General features: G+C 38.6%; 1 long non-coding RNA gene across 1 annotated transcript; it reads left to right on the top strand.

Moving 5' to 3' along the window:
• The first annotated feature begins 806 nt into the window (after window positions 1-806).
• LOC128832778 (uncharacterized) lies at window positions 807-21,804 on the top strand. Its single transcript, XR_008444052.1, has 3 exons — window positions 807-1,275; window positions 17,639-18,192; window positions 21,721-21,804. It is a non-coding gene; the product is annotated as an uncharacterized LOC128832778 (long non-coding RNA).
• The last annotated feature ends 1,233 nt before the right edge of the window (window positions 21,805-23,037 follow it).

The following is a 23,037-nucleotide window of genomic DNA, read 5'->3' as shown; positions in this document are numbered from 1 at the left end:
GAATTAAGGTGGAAAACAAGGAGGAATTTTTGTCTCTCTGCCATAAACAACAAAAAATAGAAATCATAATATACTTATGGAGTAGAGGTATTTGAAGGGCCTGTGAATGATCTAGTAAAACTCTTACCTGTTTAGAAAGAGTTCAACTGGCATTAGATAAGGATTAGGATATGATAGAGACCTGGCATCCATGATCTGCATGAAGAATATGCATTTTACTTATTTTAGGAATATTGCAGTTGCTTATATAATGCAAGGAGTTGAAAGGTCATTGAAGGGGATTCTCTTTTTCACTGTATTAGTCCCAAAACAAGGAAAGAGAGATGAATACAATTTTAGGGGAAGGGGGAAGATGATTGTATTTGACTCGACCCGTGATTAGCAAATGTTAGAAATATCATTCAATTGGTCAGCATTCTGGTGTGTTCTCATCCTCCCCTCCCCCTTCTTCAAGGCCCTGCCTTGTCTTTGCCACAACTAAAGCTTCCTATAGCTTGCAGCGACCTTTAATTGGCTTGAACATGGATGCATAACTGACTCATGCATGAAGCTAACACCCTAGACGAAGAGGACACCCCAAAGGCAGTTGAAGGAGAAAAGAAAACGACCACACACTGCCCACCGTAGCACCACATTAACACGGAGACCGACTAACCAGGCTGCAGAAGACATATATGCTATATAAATATATCAAACAACCTTATTGTCATGATCCAATGAATTGTAAAGACAACGGATTGGATCGTGCAGAAGTTCTTTGCCAGCTGGAAACTACCCGCCTCCTTCTACACAAGCCAGTTGAGCAAACTCAGCACGTAGAGCAAAGGAGCAAGGTTGCAGTTTAGCAGCAACAAGCACAGGGCGCCTGGAAGGGAGCCGCCGTAGTAATCGTAGTAAGCAGAGCATGGAGCTCACAGCTATGACTCTGAGGCTGTGAGTGAGCGTTGCATCCTATTGGCTCAGAGCTGCACCTACCAGCTCTCCCAGCCTCGTTTGTGCTGGGGCCACGGGCTGCCTGATTTGTTTGCTCTTCTCCCCATTCATTGGCCTGCGTGCATTCCCTGCAGCTGGAGTGGTTGTGGCGCGAAAACAGCCCCCTTTCCTCTCTCGGGTGTTTTTGTTTCTTTCCCCTGATTGTTCTGTTGGGCCCCTAAAAAAAGGAAACAAAGTGTTACTGGGTAGGATGAAGCGATACAATGTGTAGTTCTTCCTGCGATTCGTTCACCCTCTAATGGCTGATGGAGGGTTCTGCTGGGGCTGGTGCTTTGTAAACGTGTAAGTTTGTACCACGCTGCAGCACAAGCAATGCAGCTTCTCACCATTTTCGTGTGCCTCTTTCTTTTCCACATTCTGACTGTGCTTTAGCCGTTAAGATCCGTTGTAGGTATTTATAATACTTTTTTTTTTTTTGTAATGACCGCTAATATTCAAACGTTTCTAAAGAAACTGGTAGCTTTCCCCAGAGTTTGCAAAGCTAAATCTTAAAATACTTAAAAAAAAAACCCGAAAAAGACTAACAAACAGTACATAATTATTTTGCAATGGACAAAATACATAAAAGAACCTTTTTGTTTGAAACAGCCACAGGATAGGTAAGGTTGCTGCAGTTTTATGGCTGAACAGCTAGTTCTAGGATGGCTGATACAGCCTAATTTTGTGAAGATGTAAAAATTGGGGAATGGGGGTGGTAAGGCAAAAAACAAATCCAGTTCAGAGACAAACAGAAAACCAATTAAATAGGAGTCTTCAAGATGAAGAGTAGAGAGACTGAAAAAGTGCATTCACCAAGATGCTGCAGTTCATTTTGTCACTCGATTACATGATAGCAGTCCAATATCTGATCAATATTGCTACTATTTGCATTCAAAAACTATCAAGCATATAAACACATACAACTTTTTTTGCAGGTTTAACTGGAATAATCACTTACACCAGCCAATACCTGTCATATTGATTTGTGTTGCTAATAAGACTGAGTGAAAACATCCATTGAGAACTAAATGATGTATTTTGTACTAGTATAAATTACTTTTAAAACATTTAAGAAAAGTATCTAAAATTAATCACTTAAATAAATAAATAATGAAATCCAGATAAACAGAAGAAATTATTCATAACTTATGTAGTGAACTGGGATGAAAGGAGTTGTAACACTTTATTGTTTTTTGCTATTAGCAAAGTTACAACAGTATAGAAATTCTTTACAGACCATTTACTGAAGAACAGTTATTTATTGAAGTTTTAATCTTGAATCCATAACAGTAAGTGAATGAACTAAATCAGTATAGTGTATATGTATGCAGTTATTTGCTATAGATACTTACTAATAATGAGGCAGATAAATGAGAACTATATTGCGTTTTAGTGGTTGGGGTAAAAATAGTTGCAACAAAGAAATCTGTTTAATTTTTTCACTTAATAAAAATTTTAAGAAAATACATAGAGGTTAACTTTTATGGCTTGATTTACCAAAAAAAAATATTTATTTTTGCTTTATTTGTAATGCTAAAAATAGTTGTTAAAGAGTTTACATAAATTGAAAATAATGGTAGAAACAAAATGTAAATATTCCATTATAATCCAAAAGAGAAATAATTGCAATGTATACACGGTGCTATATATTTTGGTGGAAAATTAAATAACTTGCTCTTACATTTTATGGAAGAATATTCTTATGCAGTAACTGATTTCTCTGTTATTGTGTTTCTAATTGTTAGACATTCCCAAAACAATTCTTGCAAAATGAAAACCTGATTATTTTTGTATGTTTACATTAGATAAATGTAGCCTAAACTCCTTTAAGATTGCTTATATGTAAAACAGATATTCAGCACAATATTAATTTGCATGGCACAAATGGATTTAAAGTTTGAGCTTCAAAATTACTTACAAATGTTTAGTGTATTAATATCTGAAACTTTGTAGATAATTTATAGTACTGTACTGTACAGGAGGAAAGATGATTATTGTATGGAAAATATATCTCTGACATTATAAACCCCATGTAAAACATATCTAGTGAAGAACCAGGAAAATTCAAAAAGTGACAGTAGTAATTGTTTATGTGGCTTCCTCTATATACAAAGGGTTTATGGACCCTTTATAAGAAATCAAGAACTGAAAATTAAGTAGTTATTTCACAAACAATCAAAATGCTTGTCCTAATTTAAATATAATTTATCTTTATAATTTGCATTTGGAAGAAGTCAAAATATGTTTCTTGTTTGCTACTCATTTGATCTAGCAGGTCTCTTGCCAAGGAGAAAAATGTATTAACTAATGGAGTAAAATGGGACAGCAACCCAAGCATGAAATCCCACTGGAGAACAATGAGAAGCTGCTCTCCACTATAATATTAGTAAAGCAAAACATATTCTGATGTTTTCAGCTAGTATTCAACATCATAGGTACCTGATGAACATAGCCTGAACCTTTTTTTAATATCTGTAGGTTACAGGAAGGGAGCCTTACATTTGCTTTTTAATAGTGCTTTGTGGTTGGATCTTGGTCTCTCCTTTCTCTCTAAATAACCAACATGTATAGACTACATTTCCATTGGGAAGATTTTCAAAATTTACCTTATTTCATGATTTGTGAAGAAAAATCTGATGCACTGCCAGTCTTTAACAAAACTCTGAAAGACTTACACCTGTAATACTCTATTCTGTGATGTCAACAAAAGAAAAGTTAAACTTGCTAATATTGGAAAGTTTCCTAGGATTTACAAATAAAATGTTTTAAATTAGTCCCATGTCTTAAAAGTAACTTATTTTGTAGACTGGGGTTGGTATGTGTAATTCAGTTCATTAATGTTTACCTTAGATTTTGTTTCTGTCTTTTACAAATTGTATTTCATTAGATTGAAATATTAAAATTTCCAAGAAATCATCATCAAAACAGTTGCTTACAATATAAAATTACTTACGATTTTACATGAGAAACATTTGGTCAGTAATTTTTTTAAAGCAAATTTTCAAACACATTAGGGTTTCATTGCTTGATGCTTTTTATTTTTCTCAATATCACAAAGTAACAATGTTAATTGCAATCCAGTTTTGTTGCTCTTCAGTTCTTTCTTCAATTTAGCTTAACAGCTGTGATTGGTTCCTCCTGAAGACAATAGTGCTTATACCCTTAGTAATTTTATGTCACTTCAGTTATTTTTACCTAATTTTAAACAAATCCTCCTCAGTTGTATGTTTTTCATACAAACCATATAACTGTTTCCTCTGTAACTGGTTAGCTTAACATATTGTTGCTATTTAAAATAATATGTTAAGAAAATCAAACTACAAATGATGTATTCATGTAACCACTGTCAAAATAAAATAATCTGCACAATAATATATAATAAAAATACATAGACCATCCTTTTTACTCAGTTATGGCACTGCAAGTGTTAAGTAGTCAGAACAAATTTACTTATGTTCCCAGATGTTGTAAAACATCATCTGGTACAACCAAGTAACTAGGACTTATATAAAGATTATTTTTTTATTAGATTGATAACCACTGTTTCAACAATATAATTCTTTGTCCCTGGAAGAAAAAGTTCCATAATCCAAAAAGTATCCTGCATAGTCATAATTATAATTTTTGGAAATAAATGTAACTTAATTTGGCAAAGAAAAATACTGCTACTCCCAAGCTAACTAATTCTGATTTTAAAATCTCTAATTTACATCCAAGTTGTATTGTCTTTGGTAAAATTTGGGCCATTAGAATGTTTCTGTTGATAAATAACTGATTTCTGTATATTGATTTTTTTTCCCTTAAAGACAGTTTTTAAATGTCTAATATAAGTGATAAAATCCTATTTCTAAAGTATAGGTAATGAAACAGATTACCCATGTGTCTCCTTCAAATATAAAGCCTCCTGTGAACTAAAGTTGGAATTGGGAGCAACAATAAAATACAGAGAAAAACTAAGCAATATGTTTAGATAAGCCTGAAATTTTAATACTGAATTCACTCTATTTTGTTATTTTATGGTGAACTTATTTGAGGTTTGTGGTTCATGCATTTAAAAACTCAGGTTACTGAAGGCACACTAAAATAGTATAATAGGGGTCACAGAGGCTGGGGGGATGGGGGGAATCAGTTTTGTTGCATCAGACCTGTTATAAAACTTCAACCTATATGTAAACGTTCTATGACACATTCTGATATGTAGTAGTTTAAGTGCAGAATAACATCTACATTATTTGCTGTAACTTAACATTGCTAAAATAACTTTATTTTTACAAAGACATACCAATACTTTGGTTTATGTTTGTTCTTTGTTTTGTTTTTGTTTTTTAAAGGGAGACCTTGAATGATGCTGTTGAAACATTGGATATCACTCTTTTTGAAATTCAATAATAGCTTCAAGAAGGTTCAGAAAGTGTATTTTTTATATCACTGTCTTTTGTATATTCATATCTGCTTTGGTTACAATGTTAAAATAATAATAGTTAAAGCTAAAATCAAAATGTTGAGCTAAAAACATAAGATCACGGGCAAAATAAGATCTTAATCTTTTTTCAAAATAGGAAATTAAAATGTTGACTTCAGTACTAACATAAGTAAAATGCAAAATAACCTAATTTAATTCAGTGTTAAGGTTGCTTAATTAAACTGTAAATCAGGAAACTCAGGTTAGAGTTCCCAAGGATGTGTGAAGCTAGCCAAAATGCACATCCTTCTAAGATTTAACAATATCAAAATATATGTATTAAGCTATACATTTAAGAAAAACAGGAATAGAAAATACTACATTTGACAACATGGTCAAATTAAGCTAGTTCTGTTAATCTTAACTTTTGTTTCCTGATCTTGTGATTTTTAGCTGTGAGGTCTTAATGTTGCATTAAATCTTTTGACAATGTATAGTCTAATTTTTATATGAATATTTCCCTAGAGTTTTAGGAGTTTTTTGGTGATGTTGGATTTTTTTTGTTTGTTTTTTGTTTTGTTTTATTGAGAGAGAGAGAAAAGGGGCGAGCGGCGGTAAACAGAGAAAGGAGTGGGAATAGGACAAAAGTGTTCACTGATAGAGAAAACAGGCTCAAGTAAGTCAAAGGCCAACAGGTGCCTGCTCAGTTCCTCACCAAAGCACATACTAGCCTAACTAAGAGGTTCTACTCAATAGCTATTAATGTGCATTTTTAAATGCTCATTATTGAAAAAAACACACACACACTGTATCTTTCTATAAGTGCAAATTCTTGGATTTAGTGACATTGTCTCCTGTGTCCAGTATGTAACTTTCAGATGTTCAAAACTAACTTCTAGGCTATTTTTAATTCAGACTTGTTCATGGATGTTCTCCAGTGAGGACTAGTTAAATGTCAAGTTTCAAAGTATAGCTATCTTTTAATTATTGGGGATGTGGGGGGTGCCACTTTTTTTAAAATAGAAAATGTACTGCCATTCCTTCCACATATGCATATATGTGTGTGTGTATGTGTGTGTGTGTGTGTGTGTGTGTACACACCTCCAACTTAAGTCACTTTTGAGCAGAAAATAAGCATGAAAACTTTAGCCTAAAAGAATAATTTGTCACAAGATTATGAGTGATTAAAAGAGATGAGAAGCTTATAACTGAAACTACCATGAAAACATTATTATACAGGAGCATCAGGGTTTTCATCTTCTAAACATAAAAATGGCAGTCTAACTTTTTTGTTGCCCACAATGCAACACTTGCATTTGTATACACACATTTTCAGTTTGGGTAAGTCTTTCATGGCCTGTTGTAAGGTGATAAAACAAGATAGGTCTTGCTTGCAATTTTGAAGTTCTAGGTCAAACAATGTGTAACACTGAACAATCTTGAGGTCTTGTTACCAAATTACTATTCCAGATTCTAATGCTACATGTACATAGCTCAACATACAACATTTATTTTAGAATCTACATTACTTTGTTTTCTTCTTTTTTTCAGTACAATTGGATTTCTGAAATAATAAAGCAGGTCTTTTTTTTTTTAGTTTTTTACTAGATTTTCAGGGGAGTCTTACTAGATTGAGTTTTTCTGTCTCCCTATTCTGTCTAGTTAAATGTTTGTTACATTAGAATAAGTTATTTTACTAATAGTATTTGATTTAAGACTTTTTACAGAAATAATTTGATGACCATTTAACTTTTCTGTTAATCGTTATTCCCTCATCTTTTACTCTTGAGTTGTTTTTATAGACTTTGTTATTGTCCTCCATAGTCCTTATAGTCATACACGTTAAGGATATATAAAGCTTTCTTAGAACCAAATATTAGACATTATCTCTTAATGTCAATGGAATAGAATAATGGTGTGATGTTGTTATGTGAGAGATGAGGCATTTATTGAAATTAAATACTGAGGCACTGCACTTAAAACTTTCAAAATGATCTCTCTATTCTTTGCCATAGTTCTTTTTCCTTTGTACAATACCTGTAAACTTAGGGAAATGTTTTAGACATGGCCACAAATTAAGTTTTCTGAGTGGCCATCAGTTAGGATTGTCGCTGCAATCAAGTGACAGTTTACCATCTTCCTTTTCCTTGGCATAGAGAAAATACTTTTTTAATGTTTAGTCACCTGTTAGTTTCAATACTACAAAGTATTGACACATTTTCAACTGGATACAACTGAAAAAGTTGGATTAATATGAAATACATTAATGTAACATTTTACCTTACTAAGCTGTCACTGGTCTTGTCTCTTTACTGTAAGAGAAGATGGTCACACAAATAAGTATTGTTTGCTTTATAATAAAATTTCACTGTACTTTCCTTTCTGGTAAATTTCACCCATATTCTGGCAAATCTGCTGAATAGTGTTGAAGAAATACACTAGCTAAGTACTGTGCAATGTGTTTGGCTGGACCTAGAAAGATAGTGGAAGGAAAAGGAAATAGCTGCCTGTGAGACTGATGAGTGGTGTAGGTGAGGTCTTTTGTCTTTCGTGCACCCCAGCTCCCCAGGCTGTAGGTGCAAAGAGAGAATTGTCCTTTGGAAAATTTCTTTAGAACAAATCATTTTTACCGTATTCTGCTTTATAGTAAGTGCAAAGTTACTGCTTTTATTATTTCTATTAGGCATAAACCTACACTGTTGCTATGGGTGATAGATGGCCACATATATGCCATTTTATCTGTAAAACTACAGCTTCCAGTTTCATATTGTGGAATCCACTGAATGGAGGTTGGATAGGAATCTGCTATTAAACCCGATAGATTTAATGACATTTACAAGCTCATAAAACAAGTTCTTATGATCAATCTAGCAGATAACTTAGGGGCAGTGGTGGAACTTGGTTTTATACACACAATTCCCTTAAAGAACACCTATTGGACTTCAACTAATTAATCTAAATCCAGATGAGTAAAGGGTGCATTTATGGTAGTGATTCTACAGTATACAAAATGAACTGGGAGGCTTTTTGACTTAAGAACTGACTCTCTTCTGCCTCTGCTTTAAAATGCAATTGAAGTCTAGCAATTAATAAAAACTGCCAGAATACTAGCTTACTTCAGGAAACCACAGGAAAGTCATCTTCCTCTGCTGCTCATCGGCTAGTGAAAGGGGTGGGAAAGGCAGAATTAAATTCTGCAAAACTATGGGCATCTAAACAATGTAATAGTTTTAATTTGCTGGAAAGGCACTAAAAACCCAGTGGGGGAAAGTGCATAGGATAGAAGCTAGAAGTAGCACTATTACTAGTAGAATGAGATTATGTCACCACTATCAGAGAGAGACAGTCAAAGTTGCCAGAAACTTTACATTCTAAAGTCTTGTTTCCACTCCATTTAATTCGCCCCACCCCCCCACACACAAAAAATACTTTTGGGACTGAAATGTCACGTTTAGTTTATTCCCAAAGGCAAATGTTTGTTTGAAAACGTGCGATTTTTGAACGAGGAGCTGAAAAAGATTTTTTTGTTCATGTTCATAACAAATGTGCAGCTTATAACTTCAAAACCTGCTTGTTTAAAATCAAACTTGCCACATTTTATGACAGGCCAAGTTTGAAGAAATTGCATCCTATAATTATAGATGTGGAAACTTTAAATCTTCTATGCTAACTAGTGGCAGCATGAACAGTTTGAGCACCGTGAGATGTAGATCTCCAGTGATCTGCAAGTGTGGCTCATTGGGGATGTGCATATTCCCAATGCATTACCTCCTCTCTCCTCCAGCTGCCTAAAGCCCTCCCATCCCCCACTGAGCTGCCAACTGTCCCTTCCCACCCAATAGAAATCCTCTCTTATCTCCTTGCATGGTGACAGGTTTCAAAGTGGTAGCCCTGTTAGTCTGTATCAGCAAAAAGAACGAGGAGTACTTGTGGCACCTTAAAGACTAACACATTTATTTGGTCATAAGCTTTCGTGGGCTAAAACCCACTTCATCGGATCCATGGAGTAGCTTATGCCCAAATAAATTTGTTAGTCTCTAAGGTGCCACAAGTACTCCTCATTCTTTTTTTTTCTTATCTCCTTTCTCCCAAGCCTGTGCAGACCCTGATTCCTTATGCCATGACAGAGAAGAGGAGACAAATCACTGCTTGGGGCCCTCTCTGTGTAAGCAAGAGTGAGGGGGATGGGGGAGAGGGAGTGGTTGTTCTCCAGTGGCTGTAACAAATTCTCATCTTATGTGAGGTGCATTTGCAGCAGTCACTGAAGACCAGGTATGCACAAGAGAAGTCCTCATTCCCAAGCAGCAGCAGTAGAGGAGTCACTGATGTTTTCGCCCCCATTAACCCCACATGAGGAGCCCCAAGCCTGAGGTGAGGGAGAGTCCAAACAATCCCAGACTGCTCTGTGTGTGTGTTTTAAAATGTGCATATTTTGTATGTCCAATTAACAAATGCTGTTTGTATTTAAATAGGGGTATTTTTTCGCTCGCACCTATTTAAACAAGTGCCTGGAATGGGGTACTGGTTTCTCTTCTCCTTGGTTGCAGTCCCAAGCAAGGCGTGGGGAAAGTCTTTAGGATCTATCAACAAGGAGAAAAGAAGTTTGTGAGGAGGGGGAAATGTTATTTCTTTCTCTCCATTGTAGGGGTCAGAGAGGTAAATGCCATGTACTCACTCCTTGTTCTGTGCAAGCCCAATCTTAAGTGTAATGGTACCCTAGGCAAGAATTTTTGGTGCATTCTCCTGCTACCCAGACAAGGTGAAAGGGAAGTAGTCAATAATATTTAAATTAGGGCTGTCAAGTGATTTAAAAAATTAAACATTATTAATCGCATGATTAATTGCACTGTTAAACAATAACGGAATACCATTTATTTAAATATTTTGGATATTTTCTACATTTTCAAATATATTGATTTAAATTACAACACAGAATACAAAGTGTACAGTGCTCACTTTATATTTATTTTTTATTACAAGTATTTGCACTGTAAAAAAACAAAATAAATCGTATTTTTCAATTCACCCAATACAAGTACTGTAGTGCAATCTCTTTATCATGAAAGTTAAACTTACAAATGTGGACTGACGCATGTTCATTTTCATTATCTGAGTCAGATGCCACCAGCAGACAGCTGATTTTCTCTTTTGGTGGTTTGGGTTCTGTAGTTTTCGCATTGGAGTGTTGCTCTTTTAAGATTCTGAAAGTATGCTCCATGCCTCATCCCTCTCAGATTTTGGAAGGGACTTCAGATTCTGAAACCTTGGGTCAAGTGCTGTAGCTATCTTTAGAAATCTCACATTCGTACATTTTGTGAAATCTGCAGTGAAAGTGTTCTTAAAATGAACATATGCTGGGTCATCATCCAAGACCGCTATAACATTAAATATATAGCAGAGCAGGGGACATACAATTCTCCCCCAAGGAGTTCAGTCACAAATTTAATTAAAGTTTTTTTTTTTTTTTTAAATGAGTCATCAGCATGGAAGCATGTCCTCTGGAATGGTGGCTGAAGCATGAAGGGGCATACAAATGTTTAGCACATCTGGCATGTAAATACCTTGCAATGCTGACAACAAAAGTGCCATGCAAATGCCTGTTCTCACTTTCTGGTGACATTGTAAATAAGAAGCAGGCAGCAGTATCTCCTGCAAATGTAAACAAACTTGTTTGTCTGATCCATTGGCTGAACAAGAAGTAGGACTGAGTGAACTTGCAGGCTCTGAAGTTTTACATTGTTTTGTTTTTGAGTGCAGTTATATAACAAAAAAAAATCTACATTTGTAAGTGCACCTTCACGACAAAGTTTCACTACAGTTCTTGTATGAGGTGAATTGAAAAATACTATTTTTTGTTTATCTTTTACAGTGCAAATATTTGTAATAAAAATACACTTTGATTTCAATTACAACACAGAATACAATATATATGAAAATGTAGAAAAACATCCAAAATATTTAATACATTTCAATTGGTATTCTACTGTTTAGCGGTGCGAATAAAACTGCGATTAATCACAGTTTTAAATTTTTTATCACAATTTTTTTGAGTTAATCGTGTGAGTTAATCACGATTAATCGACTGCGCTAATTTAAATATATATAATCTCTTCATGAGACTTTCCCCTAACACGCAGATTGGAATGAACATGTGTAAATTACCATAACCCAGTGCATGTTTGTTCTGTTTTGTTTCTCGCTATACAATACTATCCTCACTCATGTGTTTAGACTGCAGGTTCTCAGTCAGAGGAATCTATTAATTGTTTAGCACAGTTGGCCCATTGTACTGTGACATGTACACTTTTATACAAACACAAACCAAATATTTACTAACCTGAAAGATGTGATCTATTTTTTTCTTTTCCTTTTCAACCTTCCCCAAACTCTGACTTTTCTCTATTGTTTTCCTTACACTTACTGTGTTTCATCTTTCATTTCTCTTCTTCACCCGTCTCTTAATATTTAGCCCTCACAGATTTGTCTCTCTCAAGTTTTGCTATATGCTCCCTATTCTCTTTTTCTCTTACCTATTTCCCCTTCCTTGCAATGTTGATAAGTACAAAGTAATACACATTGAAAAACATAATCCCAATTATACATATAAAATTAGCTGTTACCACTCAAGAAAGAGACCTTGGAGTCATTGTGGATAGTTCTCCGAAAACATCCACTCAATGTGCAGGGTCAGTCAAAAAAAGCTAACAGAAAGTTGGGAATCATTAAGAAAGGGATAGATGATAAAACAGAAAATATCATAGTGCCTCTGTATAAATTCATGGTACGCCCACATCTTGAATACTGCATGCAGATGTAGTCACCCCACCTCAAAAAAGATATATTGGAATTGGAAAAGGTTCAGAAAAGGGCAACACACCTTATTAAGGGTATGGAACAGCTTCCATATGAGGAAAGATTAATAAGATTGGGACTTTTCAGCTTGGAAAAGAGACAACTAAAGGGTGATATGCTAGAGGTCAATAAAATCATGACTGGTGTGGAGAAAGTAAATAAGGAAGTGTTATTTACTCCTCATAACATAAGAACTGGGGCTTACCAAATTAAATTAATAGGCAACAGATTTAAAACAAAGAAAAGGATGTATTTCGTCACACAATATGCAGTAAACGTGTGGAACTCTGCCATAGGGTGTTGTGAAGGCCAAGACTATAACCGGGTTCGAAAAAGAACTAGATAAGTTCATAGAGGATAGGTCCATCAATGGCTATTAGCCAGGATGAGCAGGGATGCTAAACCATGCTCTGACGTATCCCTAGCCTCTGTTTCCCAGAAGCTGGGAATGGGTGACAGGGGATGGATCACTTGATGATTACCTGTTCTGTTCATTCCCTCTGAAGCACCTGACATTGTCCACTGTCTGAAGACAGGAGGCTGGACTGGATGTAGGAGTGCTGCAACAATGTTCATAGTGAAGGTGCTGAGAGCCAATGAACCAAACTGTAAACCCTGTATATAATGGAAACCTCTTCAATCAGGGGGTGCGGTAGCACCCCTCGTTCCAATACGTATGGCTGGAGGGACCATTGGTCTGACCCAATTTGGACATTCTTATATTCTTTTCTCCTCTTTACTGGGTAACTTCCCCATGCCCCCAACACCTCACTATCTTTTTTTCTTTTAAACAGGGTTCCTGCCCATCCCCAGCCTTGTGTAATAGTACCCATGGGATGTGACAGGAATATTAACCTTTTGTCCTGACTCATGTCGGCTGTCTGAGGCTAAGAAATAAATACTGGGCTCTTACCAGAGTTCATGCAAATCACACCTCGCAGGATCCCCTTCCAGGCTGTTTCTCTAAACCTTGTGCCCCCTTCCACCTTCCAAGCTCCCCTTTTCTCAATCCTTGTCATCCCTTCCAGACTTTTTCTCCCTCCTCCTCCAGGCAACAACTCATGTGATGCTCCTAACAGCAATGAGCCAGGCTGGGGATTCAAAGCAGCATGTGGTGCCCTACAGCAATTGGGAGCAGAAAGCAGTTTCATTCGCCATCAGGGGTGGGAGGGCCACTGCTCTTTGGCCACACTGATACTGCTGCAGCTGTGCACAGCAGAATAGGAGGGAAAGAAATTAAGGAAGCCATAAGGCAGAGAGGAGAAGGGTCTGTAAACCTGCAGGGTGGGAACTTTGGCACCCTCTGTACTGTAGCACCCTAGATGGCCGCCCACTGGTAGAACAGTGTGTTTTTTGCCAATGGGAAAGAACATGAAATAAAATAAAAAATTCACCCCACAGCAGTGGCTCCTGCCCCATGGGGCAGGGCCCAGCAGCCTGCTCCAAGCGATAGCATTCAACATAATATTTAAGAGCCTGTGTTCAGCTGAATACACTAAAAGTGGGTTTGTTACAGATCTGCTTTCTGTAACAGGAAACTTGGTTCTTAGAGGAGCTGCTAGCTGACAGGGTTCATAGTTCTGAGGAGACACGGAGATGCTGAGTGGTTTTGGCAGTTAGTGAGGGAGTGGGGCATAAGCATAGCTACCTGTTTACTAAGATGTGAAGACTGCAAGAAAGCGTAAGACGTATTGCAATGCCCGCCATTCAGTGCCCTGGGTGCTGTACCAAGGCATTAAAGATTTCCTATCCACACAAACAAATTACTGCTCATCCACCTGCTCCAGAACCCTCATTAACCCATCAACCCCATAAAATCTCCCTCAAACCAGAGAAACACACAGTATTGCAGTAAATCCTTAACTCGGGTCTTCAGCAAACTGGGGCAAGCATTCCAGATTTGAGGATACCTCACTGAGGAGTCCCAGCTCTCAGGGTGGCTTTTGGCCCCATCACATTGCCTCAGCTAATTGCAGCTGGTGTGATGTATCCTATGAGGGGAGGGGCAATTTCTATAGCACCCAGAATCCAAACTCTTTAGAGCATTACAGGTCAAAACCTACAATTTAATGTAGCCACAGCTATAAAAACACCCAATGTTAGTTTTTTCAGCAATTGGCTCAGTAACTCAAAAGGCATGCAATGCAGCCTCCTGACTCCGGGGAGTGCGCTGGTACCCTTTCGGGTCAGGCTGGAGGCTGCATCTCTGTCTTTTCTGAAACTGAGTCTTCTCCCTCTCCTGCTGCTTGGAGTAGTTGAGAGCAAAAGCCAGCTGCAGGTTCTCTGTCTGTCCACCATCAGCAGATTCTCCCCTTCCTTCCACCCAGGTGATGGGTAGAGGAAAGGGACAGTGGGGCTTTAGAGAGGGAGGGGGCTGGGTTGCAGAGCAAGCCTGCTCCTGTCCTGCAGGGTTGGGCCTGGCTCCCTGCTCTGGGCATTCTGACCTAGAGCGTGGGGTCACAGTGCCACTCAGGTTTGCTCATTGAGTTGGTGAGATTTCATGATAGCAGTGAGATTTGCTAGAACGATAGTGTGATGTTTCTACTAATAAATAGGGAAGCCAGAGCACAGAATATTAGCTTCAGAGAGAGTCCAAGAAACCGCCTTAATTTTCCTCTTGCATCCAATTCCACTGGCTTTCTTCCTGAGTTACAGAATTCCTTCCTATAAAATCAAGGGACAGTATGTGATTTGCCCTACAGACTTGTTCCCTCCCCCTCCTCCCCACTTTATCTTCCTGCTTCGGCAACTTCACTTTTTCCTGTCTGACTCCTGTGATTTCAACCCCATACAACTCTTCTCTGCTTTTGACTATCTCCTCTAAACTCAATATCCATGATACTACCCTGTTTATCCAGGATCTTGCCAGTTTCTTCCAGGAAAAAATGGATTCTTTCTAGCTGGAGTTTTCCTGACCCGGAGAGACCTCTTACTCTCAGTTTCTGATTCCTCAGCCTATTGTTTTATCACCTCCTCTCATTTTCTGACTCGCTTTCTCCTCTCATCTTTTCCCTTATTCTCAACTTCTTTCACCTGGCTCCTTTTCTTCAGGCCTCATCTATCCTCTTGTAGCTCTTATCCTAAAAAACTTCTCCTTTCACCTTCCCTTACTTGCTCATCCAACTATCACTCTATTTCCTTTCTCCACACTGTCTCAGAGATCTGTAAGCACATTTCTGCTCTCTGTTCTGGCATGTGTGCCTAGCAATTCAGTTTCTGTGCCATACGCTCCACTGAAACTCTTCATACCAAAATCACCAGTAACCTCCCGACCAAAACCGACAACCTTTTCTGTGCTTTCATCTCCTTCAGTCCATTCACCATCCTCAGTCAACAGGAGTCCAAAATCTTCATGATCTACCATTCTTGTCTTCAGATTGCTGTGATTCTGAACTGTACTGGTTCTCCTGCTTCTCCAAATATTCCTAACCCCCCTCTTGACAATCTGTTGAGATCCCTGTCCCCTCTGTTTACTTTAACCTTTAGATAGCTTCCTTTTTTCTCATGCCTTCATCTGTATTGATGACTTCCAAACCTACCTCTGATCTTCCCAACTCCAGTGTATCCCTACCTTCAGTCTCACGTCTCTGAGTCTCCATCTCCCCCTGGATGTCCCAACACCAACTCTCAGCATAGCAAAAATTGAACTCCCTCTCTACCATCTCCCTCCTTTCTTTATGCACATCAAATTCCATTATCCTTCTAGTCATTCAGGCACACAATCTTAGTGTAGTGTTCAATTCCTCTTCCCATCCATCCATCCTGTCACCAAATCCTGTCTATTTCTTTCTTTATCCCATCTCTAAACAACAACATTTACCCTCCATTTCTCTCACAGGGGGAATTTTCTAACCACTTTATATATAAGATTATTCTGATTCAGATTGCATTGACCCTTTTTGTGGAGGCAGTGCATTACCATGGTGGGAGGAGGTACAAATGCAGTCTTCCCTGCTTACGTCTGATCTATTGCAGTCTGTGAAGTTCTGGAAGTTCTTGGTAGGTCTGGGTTGAGACTTGACATTTTGACCGTGATCTTTCTGATTGGTAAAAGATTGTGGGAAGACTCTGCATAGAGGTTATCAGTGCTTCTCTTTTGGAAAGCAAAGTGGTAGCGGCACTTAAATGAGCAGTTGTTAAGAAATGGCTATGTAAGTATTATCTTGACAACTGCAGCTGTCGCTCACCTTTCTTCCTGAGAAGTTATTGAGAAGGGTGTTGGAAGGCAACTTGGGCAGTGATTGGAATCGTCAGAGTTTCTTGACCTCTACTAGCCTGGTTTAATTCTTAAGCATAGAGTATGCACCAGTCTTATAGGTCAGTTGTTTTCTGGCACTGAACAACAATCAAGTGGCCATTCTGATTCTTTAGCTCCCTTTGGTACCATCGTTGCTAGTACTGAAACAGCAGGTGGATTCCAGGAGTAAGGGTCTGTACAGTAGGAGGCTACAAAGGGGGCAGTAAGGAATGTGGCTTGCGTGAAGCTAAGGGGCAGACCTGGAAAACAAAAGGAGACAACAGTAGGTAAGTTCAATTTCTTTCCCCAAGGGTTTAGAGAATGGTATTGGATCAATACCCTAGTTGCTCTTCAGTCCTGAGGGATTTCTTACGTGGGCAGGATTCCATTCTGGCACCTCTTCTGCTCAGTGAGAGGCTAGTAGGGGAGACTGAATACCTCCATTATATGATTGACACTTGCCTCTATATTGTCATTTCATTCAGCCCAAACGGCGTGGGTGATGGACTCTCTCATTTCTTGGCTGAGACTGAGCCTAGATTATTGCTAGCTGTCCAGGCTCAACCACGGAGTTGGAGGAAGGGGTTATCAGCCTTCTTCCTTGAGGAGGTTTATCTTTTCCTTTTAGCAAAGTGTTATGATGTGGCTGCCGTTGGCTATTCGGATAGCAGCAGTAGCCAAGAGTGTTTTTTTCCTCATCAAAGCCTAGCTGGAAGATTGGTGCTGCTATTCCTTTTGATACAGACCTTACCCTGGACAACCATAGCTCTTTCACCTCCAAACCAGATTCATCTCTGAGGAGTTACATTTGAAAGTCACTCACAAACCTGAGCTGGTGCAGAATGCAAATCCTCCCTCAATGAGCAATATTTTACAGGTATAAATGTATTAGGTTAGATTGTAACCGCAAAATTAAGTTGGTGAAAATGTAACAGAAGCCAAAATACATACTAGCTGGAAGGACAGGGAAGCAGTCAGCTGCAAAATGGCCATTTTAGGGTTGCATCTGGTTGTTTCTCCCAGATGTAAAACATCAGTTACTGGAAAGGAGTATGCTAGGAAGAAAGCACACATTAAACCTAAACAAAAACAATAATTCTCCATTTAAAATATAAAGAAATACCTTTCCAGAAACACTTCCAAATGGCTGCTGTTCCCTTTCTCCTTTTTTATAGGAAAAGACCAGAGAAAAAAGGAGAAGCAGAAAAGCTCACCAAGACAAAAAGCCCACAATGGGGAACAGCTGCTCTTTCACAACTTGAAGCTTCTTGGTATAATTTCTCCTTATGTCCTGCAAACAAACAAGTAATTTTATGCACAGAAGTCCCAGTGAAGTCAATGGGACTACACGTGAGTCATATGTATTTACAGGACTGAGCCACTGGATTACTAGAAGGGATTCCTGGCTTTTATTTACCTGCAAAGCATGATGCGCACCTGTGTAAAGAACAAGTGAGCACTCTACGATCGCCTGCAAAGTGATCCTCCCTTTTTCAATTTGTTCAGTGGGAGACAAAGGGCACCTACCCATAGATCACCACTCCGTTCCTCACCGGGCTATCAAAAAGACTTAATATACTGGACAGTACTATAGCACACATCCATACATCTCAGTTCTTTAACAAAGGAATTATCCCTGTTTACAGATGGAGTAATTTAACTGCTCTGGGCTTCAAGGATTTACCCAACATTACCCAGGGCAGGGTTACAAACAACCATTTTGAATTAGGTAGGTAACCCAGCTTCGCCTATTGCATGCTGCTCATCCTCTTTCTTAAGCCCTCTTCCATCTCATCCTCAACATAATACAGATAATTTGTATGTGGGAATGGACAGTGAAATTATCTCATCAAAGAGAGTGTAATGGAGGCCTTGATTTTTTTGTATGAGAGGGTAACATATTAAGTGTATCTCACCTAATTTTGGATAGATCCTGCATACAATTTAAAATGTATTAATTTCTCTTTTATTTTATTTTATTTTTGAGGGAAGCGGAGGTGTCTAGAAATGGTGACTCCAAGTACTTTGGATTTGGGTACAGATATTCCATTTGGGACTGTCACATTGTTACATAAATAAAATTCCCACTATAAAATGGCTGAATTTCAGACTTTTTGTTTGTTTGTTTGTTTGTATCTGCTACCGTCTATTTTGCAAGGTCTCCCAACACTCACAGCCAGCATCTCTTGTGAGGGCCAGCAGAAGCGGCAACTGTTTCCCAGCATCCTCTGCTTCCATAGAACAGTGGTAAAGGACATAGGATGTTTTCATGGGAAATGGATGGAGGGGCACTCTTATTTGTTTTCACAGCACACCTCTGAACAGTGTGCAGTGTTTGATAAGGACTTTTTAAATTCTTTTTGGTGGGCTGGGAGGCCGGGTGAACAAATTAGAGAGAAGAAGGCTGGCTATAAATGTTACCAGATGCTAAGATAAAAAGAATACTGGGCAAAGCTGGCTTATCTTTGAATTTGTAAGAAAGTTTAAATTTAATTTAGGGCTGGAATGTGCTTTGCTCCTATTTCCTAATGATAGGCTGGGACTGAAGTCACTCCAGTGATGACATGTAGAGCACTAGACAGTAGCTCAAGTAGCAGCAGCTCAGTGCTGAGACACTGTCACAAGTAAAGTAAAAATCGCCCTCCCCCACATTCTCTATCTCCATAATGGAGAGGCAGGGTGAATTAGACTCCCAGCACTACATATGTAGATGTTGCCCTCTAAGCTAGCTCCTGATCATGGCGGGAGAGGAGCCAACGTGTTAATAAAGTCACAATCGAGCAGTGAGAAATAAACTAAGAAAAATGTTTACATTTGTGTGAGGATAGGATGAGGCAGTTCTTGCCCTTCCCATATATCTGGCACTATTTGCAGCTCATCTCACCAGTGTAAATGCAACAGCCTTCTCTACTGCAATGCCTGAAACAACTTCTCTAAAGCCATCTGCCTGCCCACCTCATTTAAGACCTCTATTTGCCCCCTTTTGTGTGGAAATACTAAGTATTAGTAATTATATTTGTTACAGCATTTCTTCTCCTGCTAAACAACTGAATCCCAACCCAGTATAAATGATGCACATAGTCTCTAGAGAGCTAGCCTTAGAGGTTCAATAAAGCCAACATTACAAAGCAGGTTATTAATTCAGATAAGCTGTGCAGTAATATTACACAGCTGGAAATGACCATATTACATATTTCACTGTATCTCTGAAAACACAGGGCTTCTGGGGATTAGCTCCTACCACTAATGTACATGTAATTTATACTTTTACACTGCATTTGCAAAATGTGACACTATACTGCTATGTCTACACTAGAAAATCCTACTATGTTTGACAAAGGAGTTCAACATCTGCACTGACCACTGTCAGAAGACAGGATGCTGGGTTAGGCAGACCATTGGTCTAACCCAGTATGGCCATTCTTGTGTTTAAGGCTTCTCTAGACTTCCTATTGGGGAGTTACAAATGGATTGCCCCACAGATCCGGAGAGGATCAGATGATTCCCCCCCCAGACAGTAACTGCTCTGTGCCATAAACTTCAGAGTCTAGGTGTTAAGAGGGCTTTTAAATGCTGTTTAGCCCTCACAAAGACTCTTTACAAGTCTACAAATCTGTTTGTTTCCTTAGACAAAACAAGGCTGTAAGAGCTTCTAGAGCAATAATTTCTTGGTGAAATAAAAACTGTCAATATGAGCAGACGACCCCTGTACCTCAACATTAGTTGGTACATGCTGTACAACAGACAAATCACTGCTCCCTCTGAGGCAGAGAGGGCAATGGATTTAGGGGCACTATATCAGCCCCTCCCTGCACCCCAGGTCTGAAACAGTTCCAAAATCTATTGCCGTTCAGGACACGCTGCGTAGTCCATTTATTTGAACAAGCATTTGGGGATGTGGGTGGAATGTAAGTATTTTTCTCCAAAGCTTCAGGGTGGGGCTGTTTTGTTAAGGGTTCTTGCTGTTTAGGGAGGGAGTTGCTGTTCTTTGTTTTGACTGGTGTTTTTAATGGTTGTCAGGGCACCTTCTGGGATAGTCATCCTTTAAAATGTTAAATTTCAATAAATGATATGGATCTAGTTTCACTCTTTGTAGCTCGCTGCTGTCTAGACCTATCGCCATTCCACAAGGCTGACTTTGATTAGAGTTTTCCAAACTGCTACTCAAGAAAAGTTCACCACCTTGTTCTTGCTGCTTCTCATTCCTAGCTATTATTCAGTCTTGTATTGAAAGCTAGAAAAAGAGGGGTCAGATAACAAAGGGAGAATTACCTACCAGTAACTGTGTGTGTTGCCATCCTCCCTTATTTAATCCTTGTCTGTCTAGCTATCTAATCTTGCTATCTAAAATCTTTGTTACATTTTTCCTTGAGAGAACGAGGGTGGAGAGTGGATAATTACATACGGCACCTGGGATCGGTAGTGTCGTTTTAGCTCCCACTTTTTAGGGTTGCTGCTGGCTTTAATGCTTGGTGTGTGGAGTATTGGTTTGTTTTCCATTAATACTGATGATAACCAGTGCTCCTGTGGCACATCAGCCCTAAATTCTGCAGCAAGGGTGCCTAATTTCTGACATGGTGCTGAATCTTGTGCTAGCATAAAAGGCACATTAAAAATTGAGGTTATATTGAATATTAAAATAGCATTAAACTGACACTGCAATACTGAGTTTAATATAAACCTCGAAGTTTGAATGGCTTTCCATACATTTCAATCTGCAGTGCAATTTACAGCTCACTGTGGAATGCAAGACAGGTGTATATATAGAGGCAGAAATTAGAAGCCCTTACTCCAGATACTACCCAGATCAACAGTGCTAAACTTGGGATGGGAAATGGGGCCTTAGCCCCTTCTCTCTGATTGCATCAAGGCAGTAGGATTCCATGTTCCTTAATTTCCTATCGACTGGGAAAATGAGAAGACTATAACCCATCCATTCATCCCAGCTCCAGAGTGAAGGGCTCTGAAAAATCACCTACAGCTTTTCTGCAAAGGCTCTAATTCTTCCTTGACACAGGAATACTCATGTTGTGTCAGACCAGCTGTCCATCTAGTCTAGTATTCTGTTTCACAGTGAAGAGAACCAGATGATTCAGAAGGTGCGAGAACCCCATCATGAACAATTACAAAATAACTTGCCTACTGAGGAAGTTTCTTCCTAATCCTTGTCAGTTAGAGGCTGTTTTATGTCCTGGAGCATGAGGGTTTATAATTCTGTAAATTTTATCTTGTCTAATAATAACTATTTGTATTACAGGAGTACATAGAGTCCTGGAGATTGCTTGCTAGGCATTGTTCCTGCCCTGAAGAACTCATCATTAATACAGGTAAAAGGTGGGAGAAAATAAATATTCTCTCCATTTTTATATCTGTGAACTTGAGGCAAGGAGATATTAAGTGACTTGTCCAAGGTTATGTAAGTAGGCTGTGGCAGTTCTAAGAATTTAATCGAGACCTCCTGGGCTCCTGTTCTCATTAGCCATACCAATGTCTAATCCTTTTTTGTACTCTGTTAAGCTCTTGGCTTTAATATATTGTGGCAAAGGTTTCAGCTATTAATTGTAAAAAATACTTTCTATTCTTTATTTTAAATCTGCTGTATTTCAATTTCACTGCACTATTGTAATATTAAAAAGGATTAATAGAACACAATTTACTTTCTGCACATTCTTTATTTTGTATATATCTCTGACATGTCCCTGTTGGTCTCCTTTCTAAACAATTCTACTCTTGGTTTCCGGGTGTTTCCTCTTCTAGCCTCCCACAGACATAAGTTACACATTTTTTGTAAAATGGTTTGTCCAAAGACAGTGTAAATCTCCAATTTAGAATGTTTTAAAAACAGAAAAATAGGATTGTCTCCATTTGTGTGTGTAACCAGAATGGAGTATTTTAAAATAAAATTTGTTCTAGCTACCTTCCCTCAAGACCAAAGCAGCTGATCTGACTTGCATTTAAAACCCTGGGTGTGTCAACTGACTGAATCTAGTACTGACTCCCATCTCAGTTATACCTCCATACAGTAGTCTGGGGAGAGCACACCCCATTTTCCATGTTTATTCTTCCAGCATGTGAGGCTACCGGCTGGATGGTGTCCGAGAAGGAATGGAGTCAAGTAGAAGGGTAGGCAAATCACCCATTCCTCAAAGCTGTGTGGCGCTTTTAACAAACTGAGGCAAGAGGCCAGTTTTCATTCTTTGCTGCTGTCTGGGGGTATAGATCAGTCAACTTTTAATGAGTACACCCAAATTATTTATATTACCACAGCAGCACCTAGGAGCTCCAGTCATGGACCAGGACCCCATTGTGCTAGATGCTGTTCAAACAGCGATATCTTTCCTTTGTATTGCTATTCAAATAACAAGCAATATGTTTCAAGTGGGGGCCCGTTGTGAGGAGAAGGGACAGAATGTTAGCATTGATGTTCTGGAAGGTTTTGTGCCATCTGGGATGGAAAGAGGTGCCTCAAGGAAGCAGAATGAAAGCAGCAGTCTCCATTCTCCTCCCCCCAACCTATTGAGGAGAAACAGGCAGTGAAAGAAGGTTCATAGGAAGCAAGGTAGAGTGTGTGGAG

Source organism: Malaclemys terrapin, chromosome 2 (assembly GCF_027887155.1).
Source record: "Malaclemys terrapin pileata isolate rMalTer1 chromosome 2, rMalTer1.hap1, whole genome shotgun sequence".
NCBI lineage: Eukaryota > Metazoa > Chordata > Testudines > Emydidae > Malaclemys > Malaclemys terrapin.
The sequence above is the reverse complement of the archived record's forward strand: the minus strand, read 5'-3'. Positions and strand labels throughout refer to the sequence as shown.